Raw genomic sequence first — 16,273 nt, 5'->3', positions numbered from 1 at the left:
GTGGGATAAAGAATAAACAAGAAAACCTCATTTGCATTGGGGAATTGACAAGGTAGCCATATCATAATTTTAAAGATAAGGAAACTGCAGTTCAGAGAGGCTAAGCAACTCGTCTGAGGTCACACAGCAACTGAATAATGGAGCTGGGATTTGAACCAAGGTCATGTCCAGCTCCACAGGCTGTGGGGATTGCACCACCACTCACTGTCCTGTAAGAGAAAGCACATCTCCTCTCTTCAAGGGGTCCTGTGGGGATTAAGCTGGCAGAAGCTGGCACCCAGTAACTAACTGCTCAGTACCCACTCCCTGTTGGTATTTCCTGTGGGGAGGAAAAGCTGAGAAAATCATAGCACTGCCTCTGATACACCCTCTTCACTGCCTCTGATACACCCTCTTCTGCAGGCTTTAAAATGATAAGTGTCACGACATGGAAAAATGCTCAGGAGTCTAATGTTCAGACAAAAGGGGTGCAGCACTATTTGAATAAGATAATCTGAACTCTAAACTTTTTTTTTTTTTTTTTTGAGACAGAGTCTCACTCTGTTGCCCAGGCTGGAGTGCAGTGGCGCAATCATGACTCCCTGCAGCCTCCATTTCCTGGGCTCAGGTGATCCTCCCACCTCAGCCTCCCAAGTAGCTGGGACCAGAGGTGCAAGCCACTACTCCTGGCTAATTTTTATATTTTTTGTAGAGATGGGGTTTTGCCATGTTTCCCAGGCTGGTCTCAAGCTCCTGGGGCTCAAGTGATTCTCCCACCTCAGACTCCCAAAGTGCTGGGATTACAGGCATAAGCCACCAGGTCACTGGAAGTCAACAGGCTACACAGAGATGGGTGTCTCAGGCAGGATCACAGCTGACTGTCGTTTGCTTCTTTATATTTGTATAAGCAAAAAATATCTCTAAAGAACAAGTATTGTTATTTATGATCTTAAAAATAGAAGGTGGGGCTGGGTGTGGTGGCTCAGGAGGCTGAGGTGGGAGGATCGCTTGAGCCCAGGGGACAGAGGCTGCAGTGAGCCAAGATCTCACCACTGCACTCCAGCCTGGATGACAGAGAGAGAGCCGGTCTCAAAAAAACAAAAACCAAAAAACAAAACAAAACAAAACAAAAAACAACAGAAGGTAGAGTAAAAGCTTCCCCATGGATCACTCTCCAAATAGATTCTTTACACACAGGTAATGTCACTCAGCCCTGTGGGTCCAACCCCTTGTCTCCCAGCCCCCGAGTGGTGCTCTTCGGGGGCCCTCATCCATTGGCAAGTGACTGTCTATTCACATCTCTCTTCCTGTTGTTGAGTGAGTGAGGGAAGGAGCCTGCCGGGGATCCACAGCTCCCAGTTTCCACTCACTCATTACACAGTGCTCTTGGCCCTGCATGTGCTGTCACAGCTATTTGGGGTCTATATCCTGTCTCTTAGAGGACAGGGACTAAATCTCTCAAATTCAGGTTTCTCCTGTGTCCCTACCTGGTGCCCGGCCCGGGCTGTTTTTCTCTGTTTCAAATGCCAGGGCTACTTATGGACTCCTATTCAACCTGCAAAACCCTACTTGAATGCTCCCTCAGTTCTGAAGCCTCCCTGGCTGCTCCTTCCAGCCTCCCCACAACAACAACAGCACCACCACTATATAATGGCTAAATCTGTTGAGCAGTTGCCATGGGCCAGACACTGTGCTGAGTACATGGATATGTTTTCTTCTTTAATCCTCACAACCCCTCGAGGTGGGTATGTTTACCTTCTGCATTTAATAGGTAAGCCGCAGACAGATAGTGACTCACCCAAGGTCATGCAGCTCATAAGAGCAGATCAGCCTGACTCAGGATACCCATTCCTCACTGCTAACACTAGTCTTTTTTCAACCTCCACTAGTGCACAGATGTGAGCATGCTGACTGATTGGTGAACACCCCTGCCTCTCCCATGAGCGTGCAAGGTCCTCCAGGGAATCTTATTCATCTCGTAACCCCAGCATCCAGCATGGGCCAGGCACAAGAGTAAAAGCTCAGCTAACATCGTCACAAGACACCAGCCCCAGGAGGATACCGAGTGCCCCTTCTCTACCCAGCCTTGCCTTCCTAGCCCAGAGGGGCTTGCACTAATGCTGGACTTGGCTTTCATTCCTGGAGTTCAGCTGCAGTGCACCCTCCCACCGGCGATATGAGCCGGGTGGTCTCTGGGTGCGTCCCAGGAGGAGCATCTGTTTATAATTGGCAGCCCCGGAAAGATCTGAGACCCTGGGCAGGTCTTTGGCAGGCCAGCTCATGTCCCATGGGCCCCATGTTTTGGAGCTGGATCGGTGCTGACTTGGCTTCTCAGAGGGAAAGAAAATACCCGCCAGAGACCCCAAACCACAGCAGGCTGGGCGGTGGGGTGGGAAGGTCACAGCGTGGAGGGTGCACAGACAGCTCTCTGCTCCTGGCCCCTCCAGTAGGAGGCTGTTAATAAAAATCCATCCCTGTGGTCAGATGAGAATGAGCAGGCAAGCAACATCTAGCTTTTAAGACATTAAGGTTAGAATGGGGTGCTAGATAGCAGAGGGTGAGTGTGAGCGTGGCATAGGTTACGACTAGAATTTCCCCCTTTCACAACCCTGTCTATTTCCAAAAGGAAAGACCCTTTCTCAAGTAGAGCAGCTTAGAACATGGGCTCTGGAGCCAGACTGCCTGGGTTCAATTCTTTAACAGTTATGAATGAACATGAACTTAACCTCTATGAATTAAGGTTTAAAACATCCACTCTTTTTCTTTTCTTTTCTTTTTCTTTTTTTTTTTTTTGAGATGGAGGCTTGCTCTGTGGGCTAGGCTGGAGTGCAGTGGTGCGATCTCGGCTCACTGCCTCCTCTGCTTCCCGGGTTTGAGCGATTCTCCTGCCTCAGCCTCCCAAGTAGCTGGGATTACAGGTGTGCGCCACCACACCCAGCTAATTTTTGTATTTTTAGTTGAGATGGGGTTTCACCATAATTCACCAACATGGTGAATTACAGGTGTGAGCCACCGTGCCCAGCCTAAAACACCCACTTTGAAGAGTAGTTGGGAGGATTAAGAAAGGGCACAATAAATGCCAGCTGTGGGCTGGATATGTTGGCTCACGCCTATATTCCCAGCACTTTGGGAGGCCGAGGTGGGGGAATTACTTGAGGCCAGGAGTTCAAGATCAGCCTGGGCAACATAGCAAGACTCTGTCTCTGTTTTGTAAAAAGCTAGCTGTCATTATTATTATTATTATTATTATTATTATTATTAGCACAGCAACAGAAATAGATCCCCCTTTGCAGTAGAAGATCCACATACCCTGTTGGGGAAACGGTTGCCCGGAAGACCCCATCTGGTCTCCACCTCCATCTGACTACCCTAGGCACAGCCTTGACTGGGGCAAAACCACAGAATCTTGCTATTTCTTGATTCCATCCTTCCACCTTACTTAGAAGGCCCTCCTTTTTCTACGCCCCCAAGCCTGAGAAGGTAGAGACCAGCTGTCAAAACTGTCCACCTGCAGAGCAAGCTGCGGGGGGATTTCTTAGGGAGGAGAGGTTTTCAAGCAGAGCCCCAAGGAACTCTGGGGGTTCTGGTGAGGAGCCTCTGGAGGTGCTGAGGGTGGGGTGGGGAGCAAGCAGATATCATTCCAGGCTTCTCCTCACTCCTGCCCCAGTCACCCAGAGTGGTGACACTTTAGGTTTCTAGAATAGTCATTTCTTTTTCTTTGAGATGATGTTTCACTCTTGTTGCCCAGACTGGAGTGCAGTGGCATGATCTTGGCTCACTGAAACCTTCACCTCCTGGGTTCCAGCGATTCTCCTGCCTCAGCCTCCCGAGTAGCTGGGATTACAGGCATGCGCCACCACGCCTGGCTAATTTTGTAATTTTAGTAGAGACAGGGTTTCTCCATGTTGGCCAAGCTGGTCTCGAACTCCTGACCTCAGGTGATCCACCTGCCTCGGCCTCCCAAAGTGCTGGGATTACAGGCGTGAGCCACCGTGCCCGACCTAGAATAGTCATTTCTACAAAGACTCTGTCGCTAAAAAAAAATAATAGTTGGAATGTGACTCTGAATCCGCAGCCTCTTCCTCCCCAGCACAGCCCTGGAAGGAAGCCTGCTTTCTCCGAATGGACTCCAGTGGGATCCCTCTAGCTGTCACCCATTGAGAGTGCTGGCCTGTCACCCGGGCACACCCAACAAGCCTACCAGCCCTTCTGCTTCCAGTGCAGATCCACACTGATCACACTGATCAAAACTGATCCACAATGATCAGGTACCGACTTCCAGCATCTCCTTCCCAGACTTTCTAATCCCTTCCACCTTTTTTTCTGGGAGGCCTGTTTTCCAGACTCTACACAATCCAGTCTGCATGCTGTCAGGTAAAAGGATGGGGACAGAGAGATCGCGCGATTCTGTGGTTTTGTCCCAGTCAAGGCTGTTTCTAGGGGAGGAGACAGACATAGAGCTTCAGAAGGGGTCTTCCAGGCAACCATTACCCCAGCAGGGTTCTGGATCTTCCATCAGCAAGGGGGATCTATATCTGTTGCTGTACTAATAAAAATAGTAACAGCTAGCATTTATTGGTGTAGCCCTAGGTTCGTTACAGGTGCCCCACGGCTGACCCCAGGAGGTCAGAGGTGACAGAAGCCACTGGGCCTGTCAGGGACTTCGGCTAGGTCCTTATGTGTCCTTCGCGTTCCTGCACTGCTGGGCTGCTGAAGCCTAGGCAGGTCTCTCCCACGTAGCCCTGCGAAACAGGCTTTCCCTGGCTCCAGGCCCCTGTTTTGGCCTGCCGAGAATGTTTTGGCTACCGCTGGCTCAGCTGTTGGGGAGGATTGTGATGAAGCTCCTCAAATTAGATCAGCCAGCGGTGTCGCCCTCCCACAAGTCCCTGACCGCAACCTGGAGCAGGGCAGAGACTTCCTCCAGGCGGACGTCCAGCCTGGAACTGGCCCGCTTGGGAGGCACAGGAATGACAGTAGCTCTGACATGCACGTGGGGCTCACTAGCTGGCCACGCTGCCTCAGCATGGGTGCCGTGGGGCGTCTAGTCCTCTGTCAGCTCAGAAGGGCTCATACCCGAGAAAACTGATACACGAAGGGGCTATGTAATTCCAAGCGGTAAGCGGTAGAGCTGGAACCTCAACTTATGCAATCTGTGCCCTTGGCCACTGACTTTACCTGCGGGAGCAAAATGACCCCACGAAACAACATATTCATTCAGTGCACAGGTACAGTGAGTGGATGCCATGTCCAAGGACTGGACAGAAGGGTGTCCACCTCCTAGGGAACGAGGGAAAGGTGCGGTCATCATTCGGTCTTGATGACCAAGTGGTTATGAAAGGCATGGCAGAGATGTTCCTTGCCCCTCTGCGAGGACACTGGGGCTCTGATGGGGCTCAGGTGGGAGGACAGGTGAGGACAGAAGCTGTTCTGAGCATGGGTCAGCACAGTGCCCAGGGCTGGTGTTTGCTGTGAGGGGGTATGGGGTTTGCCTGGAGCACCCTTGCTCTCCAAGTGGGCGGGGTGGGACTGTGACAAGCACTCACCGCCACCACAGTGAACAATCTGTGGACCTTTACTGCAGGCTGGGTCCTGCTCTGGGCTCTTAGACTGAATCCTCTCGGCTGCCCAGATGTGGTACAGTCGGCTGATTAGTGTCCCCTGAGAAGCTGAGTCCAAGTCCTAACCCTTGGTACCTGTGAATGTGACCTTACGCTGAAAAAGGGTCTTTGTAATTGAGTAGCTGTAATTGAGTTGGGGATCTCAAAGTGAGATCACCCTGGGTTAGGGTGGGCTCTGAGTCTAAGGACTAGTGTCCTCATGAGAGACAGAAGAAAGACATACACAGAGGAGAGGAAGGCCGCGTGAAGATGGAAACAGAGACGGCAGTGAGGCGGCCACAAGCCACGCGATGCCAGGAGCTGCCAAGAGCCACCAGGAGCTGAAAGAGACAAGGAAGGATCCTTCCCTAGAGCCCGGGAGGGAGTGGGGCCCTGATGACACCTGGAGTTTGGACTTCCGGTACCCAGAAACGTGAGAGCAGCTCTGGTGTTTTGGGCCACACAGCTGGTGGTCATTTGTTGTGCCATTGACAGGAAACTAACACAAATGGGCTCCATTATCCTCATTCAATAGAGGAGGCCAAGCGAGGCCCAGCCCCAGGCTCCCGAGGCTGGGAGGTGACGGAGGCTGCGTCCCCTCCACACCACTCCCTGTTTTCAGATGCCAAGCTCTTTTTAACCTCCGAAGCCTCTTCACTGTCCCACATTAAGTGTTTTCTCTCACTGTATGCCCACTCCACCACGCACCCTGTCAGCCCGACCTCTGAAATCCAGAGGCTTCTCACCACTTCTCGCCACCTCCACGGCGCCTTGGGGCCCTGCCTCAGCGCCCTTCACCTGGAGCACAAGTGGACCCCTCACCTGGTCCCAAAAGGTCACTTGGCTGCTACCTTTGCCCCAGGGCCCCTGCCTCAGTCTGTTCTCAACACAACAGCCAGAGATCCTTCTAGAATGTGTCAGACCACATCACCCTGCTTATGACTACTGATGGCTGCCCATCTCACAGACTGGAATCTAGTGTTTACTGGGATCGCAGGCCCTTCCTGGTCTGCCCCATCCCTCGTCTCAGCTACTCCCTCCTAGGTCTCGGCCCTGCAGAAGCACTGGCCCCCTCTACCTCAGGGCCTTTGTACTGGCTGCTCTCTGTTCTCTTTTCCCAAGTATCCCTCTCCTTGTAGGGCACCCTCTTTTCTTTTTAAAAAATTATTATGATTATTATTATTTGTAGAGACGGGGGTATCACATTGTTGCCCAGGCTGGTCTTGAACTCCTGGCTTCAAGTGATCCTCCTGCCTCAGTCTCCCAAAGTGCTGGGATTACAGGAGTGAGGTACCACACCTGGCCACCTTCTCACAGGTTCTGCTCAAGTGTCTCTTTACCCAAGAGGTCTTCATGTAAAATGCCCCAACCCCACAAACACCAGCTCTGATTTGATTTACAAATCTACCCTTCTTTGATTTCCACCTTCCCAGTTGCTGAGACAGGCATGTCTCCCCCTGTGATGAGCACCTAGTGTTCCTGAGGACACTCCTTCAAATGCTAAAACCACACCCTGCCAAGAGCCAGTACGTGACAACTGGGCAGTCTCCACCTCATCCCTGGGTGTGATTCTTGCGAAACTTTTTGGTTCTGGGACCACTCAGAAAACTCTCCAGGGAAACGATCACAAAAGCTGACTCCAGGCGGGCAGAACACTGCTCACTCCCAGCCAGAAACCCACGGGCTGATGTTTCTTTTCACAAACATCCACAGCCTACAAGACTGGCCAGGGGCTCCACCTCCATCTGACTGCCCAGGGCCGCACTTGGCAAAACACGGAGGCAGAGAAACTCAGGCTAGAGTTCATGGCTGACACCTCACAACCGTTGCCCTTTTCCCCCACTGGACCTCTTGCTGGAAAGTGCTGGGTGACCTTGGGGTGGGGGTGCCAAGGAGGGGAGGGAGGAGCCAGCATCTACAGACCACCCTTCCCTCACAGCACACATCTCCAGATTACTGTCCACCGGGGTGGGATTCAAATTTGGACAGTCTAAGTAACTCATGCAGGCTGCACTACTAGAAGTTTCAAAGCAAGGCTCGGACTCCAAAGGGAAGCTCTTTTAACAACCCTGTCCTGCCTCATTCATTCATTCAAGGACTATTTGTGGAATTGTGTGCACCAGGCACTTTGGAGGCCCTGGGATCCAGCGGGGAATACATTTATCTCACTTGCGGAGTTTGCTTGTGTGTAAGTCCAGGAACGATGAGCATGAACACTTGTTCACGTGAACGAATGACTGTATAGTAAGTAGTTTTCTAGCCACTAGAAAGTGCTAGAAGTGCATGGGAGGAACACATAGCTTTGTAGAGGGTTGGAGGGAGTGATTATGGGGTGGGAGTGGTATTCAGATGGTGGGGGAAAGGTGCAGGGAAGTTCTCTTGGTTAAAGTAACATTTTGGAAGAGACCTGAGGGAAGCGAAGGAGGGAGCGATACAGACGCGTGGAGGAAGAGCATCCCTGGCGGAGGGAACAGTTGGTGCAAAGGCCCTGGGGTGGGAATGAGCTTCCCCAGCACGGAGACCAGTGTGGAAGAGCAAGCGGGAGACACCAGCCACAGCAGGACTTTGAATTCTATTCTGAGATGGGGTAGATTGGGAGGTTGTAAGGAGAAAAAAGACAGCCTCTGACATGAAGCTGGAAGGGGCTGGGCTGGGATGCTTAGGTGATGGGAGAAGAGGGATTCTGGACGGTTGCAGAGCTGGGTGCTGGAGAAAGTGAGCTTCCCAGAGGACACCAGAGCGTTTGGCCTGAGAAAATGGAAGAATGAGGTTGCCGTTCCCTGAGCCCCAGCGCCTCCCTCTCCAGGAGGGTTGGCTCTGGCAAGCCCCAGGTGTGCAGGAAGAGAATCCCAGGTCCCTTCAGCTTCCAGAACAATTGGTTTACGCAGAGGGAGGGGAGGGGAGGCGGTGAGCGAGAAAGCAGTTCCAGGTGGCAAGGGCAGCTCCGGGGGAAGAGGCTGCCCCAGCGCCTGGGACCCACCTAGCGCAGCGGGGGTGAGCCCAGTTTCCAATAACAAAGTGCCCGGGCCGTCCCAACCCTGGCCCTGACAGCTAACGAGCTGCAGCCGGCTGCGCGGCCGGGAGGCCAGCCTGGCTCACATGATGGCGTGAGGGGGTGGCAGGAGGAGCCGCCAAGCCTCAGCGGGTCGGGCAGGAGGCTCCAGGAAGTCTTTCTGAAAGTGGGCCCAGGGGCGGGCGCGGGGCGGGGCCGCGGGGGTCCCGGGAGGGGCTGGGCGGGGCTGCAGTGCCGGGTGGGGATCGGGCTGGGATCCCAAGCGGCGGATGGGAAAGGGGTGGAAAGGGGATGGGAAGGGGCGGGAGATAGATGGGGAGGGGGCGGGGCGAGGCTGGGGTCCTGGGTGCAGGCTGGAGGGCGACTGGGTGGAGCGGGTGAGGAGGGGGCCAGGTGGTGTCCCGGGAGCAGATAGGGAGGGCTTTGCGGGGAAAGCGGGGAAACAGGTTGGGGTCCTGGGCCGGGCGGCGAAGGAAGGCCGAGGTGCGGTCAGGGTACAGATGGGGGGCGATGGGACAGGCTGGGGGCTGTGGAGAGGAGCTGGGTTGGGATCCCGGGTGCAGCTGGGGAGGGGGCAGGGTAGGTGGCTGCAGAAGGGGGCTGGGTTGAGGTCTCAGGTGCAGACGAGGAGGGGCTGGGCGGAGGGGGTGAGGAGGGGAGCCGGGCTGGGGGCCGGGGCGCTGCTGGGGTCCCCCTCCCGCCCCGGGACCGTCCGCTCTTGCCCAGACCCGTCGGTAAACAGACGCCGTGATGTCACGGGCGCCGCTGACCTGTGGCTGAACCCGGAGCTGTAAATGAGATGCAAGGTGCCAGCAGCCTCCGGCCGCAGGGCCTACGAGCCACACGCGCTCCTCCGCCGGCCCGAGGTTACCCCAGCTGCACACACGGACAGGATGCTGCAAACGCCACCAGACATTGCAACACGCAGCCAGTCTGCTGGCCGCTGCGTGAACCGTCCCGGCAGCCCTCGCCGCCCCGCTGGCGGGCACCCACCTCCCTGGAGCGGCCTCGCTCCCCTCGGGCACCCCTGGGGGCTGGCAGCTCCCACCCCTCCGGGGGCAGCCTCTCCTCTAGGGTCTCTGTCTCCGCTTCCCCGAGAAGCCTCTAAACCCGAGGGCTGGGCCTCCGGGGTCAGCTTCGGGTTTTCGTGGGAAGAGATTGGGGAGGTGCCTGCCTTTGCTCTGGGCTTTCTGGGAAGCTCATTACTTCTCCCTTGCAAAGCCTGGTTGGGGGGTTGCAGGGATGGCTTCCAGGTATAAAGAGGTATAAAAGTGTCCCGTTGGCCGCGCACCGCCCCTCCCTTCCGAAGCAGGGAGCCTGTTTATCCGGCGGAGCTCCCAGAGCAGCCCTGGACCGCACTAATTTGGCAGCCAGCGCTCAGAGCTGAGAGCCTGCACTGCCCTTTGGAATGAAAAGCAGCCTGGTTGGGGCCTCAAGGAATCTGCTCTGGAGTTGATTTGCTGTGTGACTTTTGGATGAGTCACTTGGCATCTCTGAGCTTCACCATCTCCATCTGGGGAAGTGGGGAAAACTGAAACTGGCCTCCCTGTGCTGGTGTGGGGAAGGTCAAAAGTGCAAGAAAATGCTCACCAAACCGCAGGGCCGGTCAGAAGCCTCAAGTGCAGGGGGCCTGGCACGGGGAGAACTTGGAGACCCTCAGAGAAACCAAGGCTGCCCTTCTCCTCACCCACTGCCCCCCCAAACTGAGCCTCTGGGTTTATTGTGAGAAGCCGGGGTGACGAGGTATTTGGGGATGAATAGTCCCCCCCGGCTCAAGGAGACCCCCATTGACTCCCCTACTTGGACCCCATTAACTAATGATCACCCTGCCTTGTGGGGGGTGGGGAACCTAGAAATGACCCCAGATCTCCCCCCGCCCTAGACGGAGTCTCACTCTGTCACCCAGGCTGGAGTGCAGTGGCGCGATCTCGGCTCACTGCAACCTCCGCCTCCCGGGTTCAAGCGATTCTCCTGCCTCAGCCTCTCGAGTACCTGGGATTACAGGCGCCCACCACCACACCTGGCTAATTTTTGTATTTTTAGTAGAGACAGGGTTTCACCATCTTGGCCAGGCTGGTCTCGAACTCCTGACCTCAACTGGTCCACCCACCTCAGCCTCCCAAAGTGTTGGGATTACAGGCGTGAGCCACGGCGCCCAGCCTGAAATGACCCCAGATCTTTAGCGAGTACCCATGGAGTGCAACAAGGCACAGCTGAACTCCAGCCCTGATTCCAGCTTCTCCTTCACTGAATTTAATCTTTAACATCCTTCTCCCTCACATCCCTCTGCTTTCTTGTCTTTGCAGCACTTGGTCACTATCTGAAGTGATGGTGGTTATTTGTTTGCTTGGTTTTTGTCTATTTCTCCCATTCTCAAACACACATACTCTCTAGAATGTAGGCTCTCCAAGGAATTTCCAGGCCTTGCTTGGTAATTGGGTGCCCAGTGACTGTGTGAATGAATGAATGAAATAGTTTTGCCTCTTCTGTGAAACATTAGTAACTTCCCTTTGAGGGGAACTTGGGAGGAATGAAGTTGACAACCTGTGTGGTATGGCTGTCGTTAGGACCAACCACATCATTTGCAGGGTCCCTGGTTCAAAAATTGTAAAGAATTGCAAGATGGTGACAGCCGAGCCTCAAACCAAGTGTAGGGCGCTTCTGAGAGCAGGGCCAGTGAGAATCCCTGGGTCACACCCAGGAAGCCAGCCCCAGCCATCACACAGAGGGTGCCCAACAGGAACACCCAGTGGGACCTCGTGCCAAGTCACAAGCCTTCCACGCTCCCCCAGGCAGCAGGAAACACAAACACAGCTCCGGCAGAGCCACTCCAGGGAGAACGTATCACACATCCCCAGCAGACAGGTGACACCTGCCAAACTAAAAGTTGCCCGCACATCCAGTCTCTACATGTGCAGGGGCAGTGGACATGGCAGCGTATTAGCTGTAGGGGAAAGAGGAATAATAACAACAGGTAACCTGGGCAACATGGTGAAAGCCTGTCTCCACTAAAAATACAAAAGTTAGCCAGGCATGGTGGTGCGCGCCTATAGTCCCAGCCACTGGGGAGGATCACGTGAGCCTGGGAGGTTGAGGCTGCAGTAAGCTGAGATTGCACCAATGCACTCCAGCCTGAGTGATGGAGTGAGACTCTGTCTCGGCAAGTAAAATAAAACAAAAAAAATAACAACAGTACTCATCATAATTAGCATTTATTTAGGAGCTTCTCTGAGTTCAACAGTGAGGTTTATGGCCCCTTATCCTCCGTTCTAGAATCCAAAAAGCTCTAAAATCCTACATTTATTTTTGACACACGCGTTTAGAGCAAGCCCTAATTGGAACCATCATGAGGCTAGTTCTGGTCTCTTTATCCCACTGTGGTGACTATCACTGTGATTACGGGTGGCTGCCCTAGACCTTGCTGTGGGCGTCACTAGGTATATGGCCTATGTGCTGGATTGCATTTCCAAAGTCCAAAACGTCAGACCTATGAGACACAGCTAGCCTTAAGGGTTTCAGATAAGGGTCTGTAGACTTGAACTCGGCTTCTTTTTAGAGATAAGGCACTGAGACCCTGGAAGTATAAGTAATTAGTCAAGAGCAAAGCCAGGAACTAGCTGAGCAGAGACCCCCAAACCGGTTGGCGGTACCCCTCAGAGCTGCTAGCAGAAGAAACAATTCAGCTCTTGTTTTGGAAAAGGAAATAAACATTTTACTGGAGTATCTCAGCATCTCCCTCATACTCCAACATGAAATTCAGAGGTCACTGAGCTGGTAGGCTCAATCACACACCAGGCTGATGTGTCCCAGGGAGACCTTCAGCTAATTAAACGTAATTTATGGACCGGCCTCTAAGGACAAGCCTTAAATTACTTGCAAGCTGTGCCAAGGTAGCTATCCTACAGGCTATTAATTAGGAATCGGTTTAATCTCTGCTAGGACGAAGGTCAACTGCCTTGGAGTTAACCCTTCCGGCTGACTGGTCTCATGCTATCAGGCTGTGGCTCTGGGCCCAGAGGGCCAGGGGATTCAGAGGAAGCGGGACATTCAATGGGAAATGGCCAGGCCAGCACACCGTGCAAAGACCAGGATGCGGGGAGAAAAGCCAGGCCCTTGGCCCATAGGGCCAGTTGAGGCGGGAATTTTCCCAAGCACCAGCCCCACAGAAAGTGATTTTCCGCGGTCCTCAGAGAGCATCACATCCCTCCAACATCAGAGAATTCTGTGGAAAATCAGGCTTCCGTCACCTTCCAGTAATGTGGGCTGGTCGTGCATCCTGTAGAAAGCCTTCAGTGGCTCCCTAGTGCTCTCCCAATCATGTCCAGACTTCACCCCACAACCACCAGGCTCTACGAGGTATGGCCCTGGCCATCTCTCTCCACTCCCTGCTCACACTTTTGTTCTGGCCAGGCCAGGGTCTTTTTCCCAAAGGAAACAAACTCTCTCATCTCCTATTTTCTAGATCCGCTGTTTCCCTCTGCCTGGGATATTTTCCTTCTGCTGCTTCCATCTCATCCTTAACGCCTCAGCTTAGACTCCAGTCCTAGGCACAGCCAGGTTTCCTTTCCTAGAAGCCAGACTGCCTGGATTCGAATCCCATGGCTACCTGGGCTGTGTGACCTTGGGCAAGTATTTAACGTCTCTGAGCCCTAGTATTTCCATCTTTAAACTGGGAACAGTGACTGTGTCATAGGGTTGCTCTGAGGAGTAAATCAGATTGTCATGTAAATTGTTTAACACGTGGGTAGCCCTTTATTAACAACAAAGACTGGTTGGAAGCCCCCGTCTGTGCTTGGAGCTGCCTTCAGCCATGGTCCACCCTACCAAGGCATGTAGGCTCAGAGAGGTCCAGTAACTTGCTCAAGGTCACACGGCAAGTGAATAGAAGAGCCAGCATATGAACTTTGGTGTGGTTGACTCCTGAACTCAAAATCTGAATCTCTATGCTTTACTGGCTCCTTGAGAAAGAAAGAACCGCACATCTGTGTGTGTGTGTGTGTGCACATGTACACACACACACTCACACAAACATTTCCACTGACTTGAAGGCTCAGGAGACATCCCCAAAGCCAAGGCATGGATCTGCTGGCTGAGGAGGTGTGAGCCCTCGGAGGGCACCATGTGCCCAGTCCACACTGACCTTGTGTCTTGCCATCCCTTAAGGACCCCGTCTCCTCTGCTGTGTGCTCATAGGGAAGTGGCCCGGAGAGGCCAGGTCAGACTCTTAATTCTTTGGCATCTGAGATGTAAGAACATGGGCCGTGCAGCCAAGGGTGGACAGACTCCATGTGGGTGTGTTTGGCAGGACTGCCTGCCTGCATGAAGGTCACGCCGCCCTTTACAGTCACACTGGCCCCAGCTCCCCACGGTGACCTGCTACCAGGCCTGTGAGAGGGGCCACTGCTTGCTGGGCTGCGGGAGCGCTAAAAGGAAGCCCCCCCCGCCCCACCAACCACCTTGGAAGGACCCAATATCATCTCTGTTCTGCTCCCCTGCCCGCAGCTGGAGGGGAGGGAGAGCTGGCCTCTCGCACCTGTGAAGTATCACTAGCAACCATGACCTAGCAAAGGGCTTCCTTTCCTCTCATATCACAGTCTATCTCTCTATCTATCGTCTAGAAAAGTTTCCAAAGTCAGTCTGTTGACAACCTGCTGGACTTTGGTGGCTGAGCATTTTGCCTCTTTGAACTGCAGTCTCCTTGAAGGCAGAGATTTTAGTTCAACCCTGAAAAGTCCATTCTATCTTTTTTTTTCTTGGGGAGATGGGTGGGGGGTAGGGGGGCGCGGTGGTAAGGCATCAGTAAATGACCTGATAAGGTCTGCAGGATTAGATCTGGAGGGCTGCCTGATACAGGCAGGCCTGGCTCTCCTGGCTGTTTCCACGTGGCATGACTGGAAGATGAGTGTTGTCCTTCCACAAGAAGGTGTACTGGACCCCTTGCTCCTGCTCATGGTATCCCCCCATCTGCCCTGCAGAAGCCGACCTCCCGACTCCCAAACCCTATGGCTTGGCTGGGGCTGGTATACCCCTGGCTCAGAGTCTGGCCATGACCCCCAGCTGGCCAAATACAGCACCATTTCCTTGGTTCAGGCTCACCCAGTCACTGCCAGAGAGACCCAATTCCTGGACCCTTCCAGGACTTCTGGGCAATGAACACCTGTCTGTCTACTTGAATGGGAGCTGGAAAGGTTACGTTATGAGCAGCAGGGGGCAGGTGTGAGCAGCCCCGTGGCAGAGAGGTCTGCCTTAAAGTGAGGGGAGAGAGAAACCCTCCTGAGTCCTGACAGCACTGAGCCCCTGGAGACATGCCCAAAGTCAGCCCTACCCAGGGATTTCTGGTCCCATGAGTCAATAAACCAATCTGAGGAACACCTCCAGAGCCCCCATCGGGAAAGCTGGAGGTGATGTTGTTTGACCCATATAGACTGTCTGGCTACGGACTCCACTAGGGGCCATCAACGCCATCTCTTCCGTGAAACTATCAACCAAAAGGCAAGACTCATTGGTTACAAGCAGACACCCTGGGTTCCAATCCTGCTGGGTCATTTACTAGCTGTGTGATTCTAAGTTACTGACTCTCAGAGTCCTGTTGGTAAGAAGAAGATGATAACGGTACCCACGCTGGAAGGTTACTTCGAGTAGTAAATGACCTTGTGACGTGTCAGGGCTTAGAACAGTCCCTGGCACATAGTAGGTGCTCAGTAATCACTGGCTCTAACTAGCTACAATGGGTCGGTCAGGCATTCATTTAGGCAACAACCATTTATTAAGTATCTACTGTGGGCCAGATACTGTGCCAGTTGCCAGATACTTGGTGAGTGAGAGGGCATGCCCCCTGCCCCTGTGGATATCAACAAGCAGCCACAAAGCGTGGTGAGTTGCTATGGTAACCCCTGACTTTGGCCTCACCGCAGCCCGGTCCTGACCAATTGAGCTACTTGGACGCAGAGATCAAAATGACTAATGCCTTGTGCAGGGGAAGTTGGATGGTTGTGGGGGTTGGGCAGCCAGGACCAGAGAGGAGGCCGTACCCCTGACCAGCCTCAGCCCCTGGGTTGCAGAAAGGCCTATGTTGGACCAGCCCCTGCCTGGGAAGATAGGGGCTGTGCCACGGGTCATCTCAACAGAGGTGAGGCCTCGGGTGGAAGGGAGATGGCCAGACTCCCTGTAGGGAGTGGTTCCCTCTCACAGACTTCTAGAAAGGGTCAAAGGCTCCAATTCCCCCTGAGGGCTTCTGTGGCAGGGGCACAACTCTCTGCTTCCCGGGGGAGTCCCAGAACCAAGGTTGAGTCAGGCCAGCGGGTTTTTTGCCTTTTTTCTCTGGTGTCCTGCTGAGCATCTGGTCTAATATGCAGAAGGAGAAGGGCTGGAGCAGGGGGTATCCACTGCCCCCCACCCCCACGGCCATTGCCCCACCTGGAAGGAGTGGTTGTCTCTTGGAAACGCTCTTGCCATTACCCAGGAGGTGATAGGAGCTTTTTCACTACATTTCCACACCTTCATTTTTCAGATGAGGGAACCAAAGCCCAGAGAGGGTTCCTCGCCCAAGGTCACACAGCAGGTCACTGGGAGGCCCCTCATAATCTACAGCATTAGGCGCTGGTTTCCAGCAGCCCTGGCCGGCACCACAAATTGCATGAGTGCTCTGGCCGGAGCCGGCCTCTACCGCCCAAAAGATTTTGGC

The 16,273-nt window shown here is 53.8% G+C and overlaps 1 protein-coding gene across 3 annotated transcripts in view; it reads right to left on the bottom strand.

The window, feature by feature from the left end:
- The window catches only part of DHRS3 (dehydrogenase/reductase 3), a 53,883-nt gene that overhangs the window by 18,951 nt on the left and 18,659 nt on the right, over window positions 1-16,273 (bottom strand). The window contains exon 1 of one of the 3 annotated variants that reach the window (XM_034955638.3): window positions 9,360-9,547. The exons of the other annotated variants lie outside the window; for them this stretch is intronic. The gene's annotated coding sequence lies outside the window, so the exon portion shown is untranslated. Of the gene's footprint in view, window positions 1-9,359; window positions 9,548-16,273 lie in introns of those variants that run through there. 3 annotated transcript variants of the gene reach the window in all.

This window comes from Pan paniscus, chromosome 1 (assembly GCF_029289425.2).
Source record: "Pan paniscus chromosome 1, NHGRI_mPanPan1-v2.0_pri, whole genome shotgun sequence".
Taxonomy (NCBI): domain Eukaryota; kingdom Metazoa; phylum Chordata; class Mammalia; order Primates; family Hominidae; genus Pan; species Pan paniscus.
The sequence above is the reverse complement of the archived record's forward strand: the minus strand, read 5'-3'. Positions and strand labels throughout refer to the sequence as shown.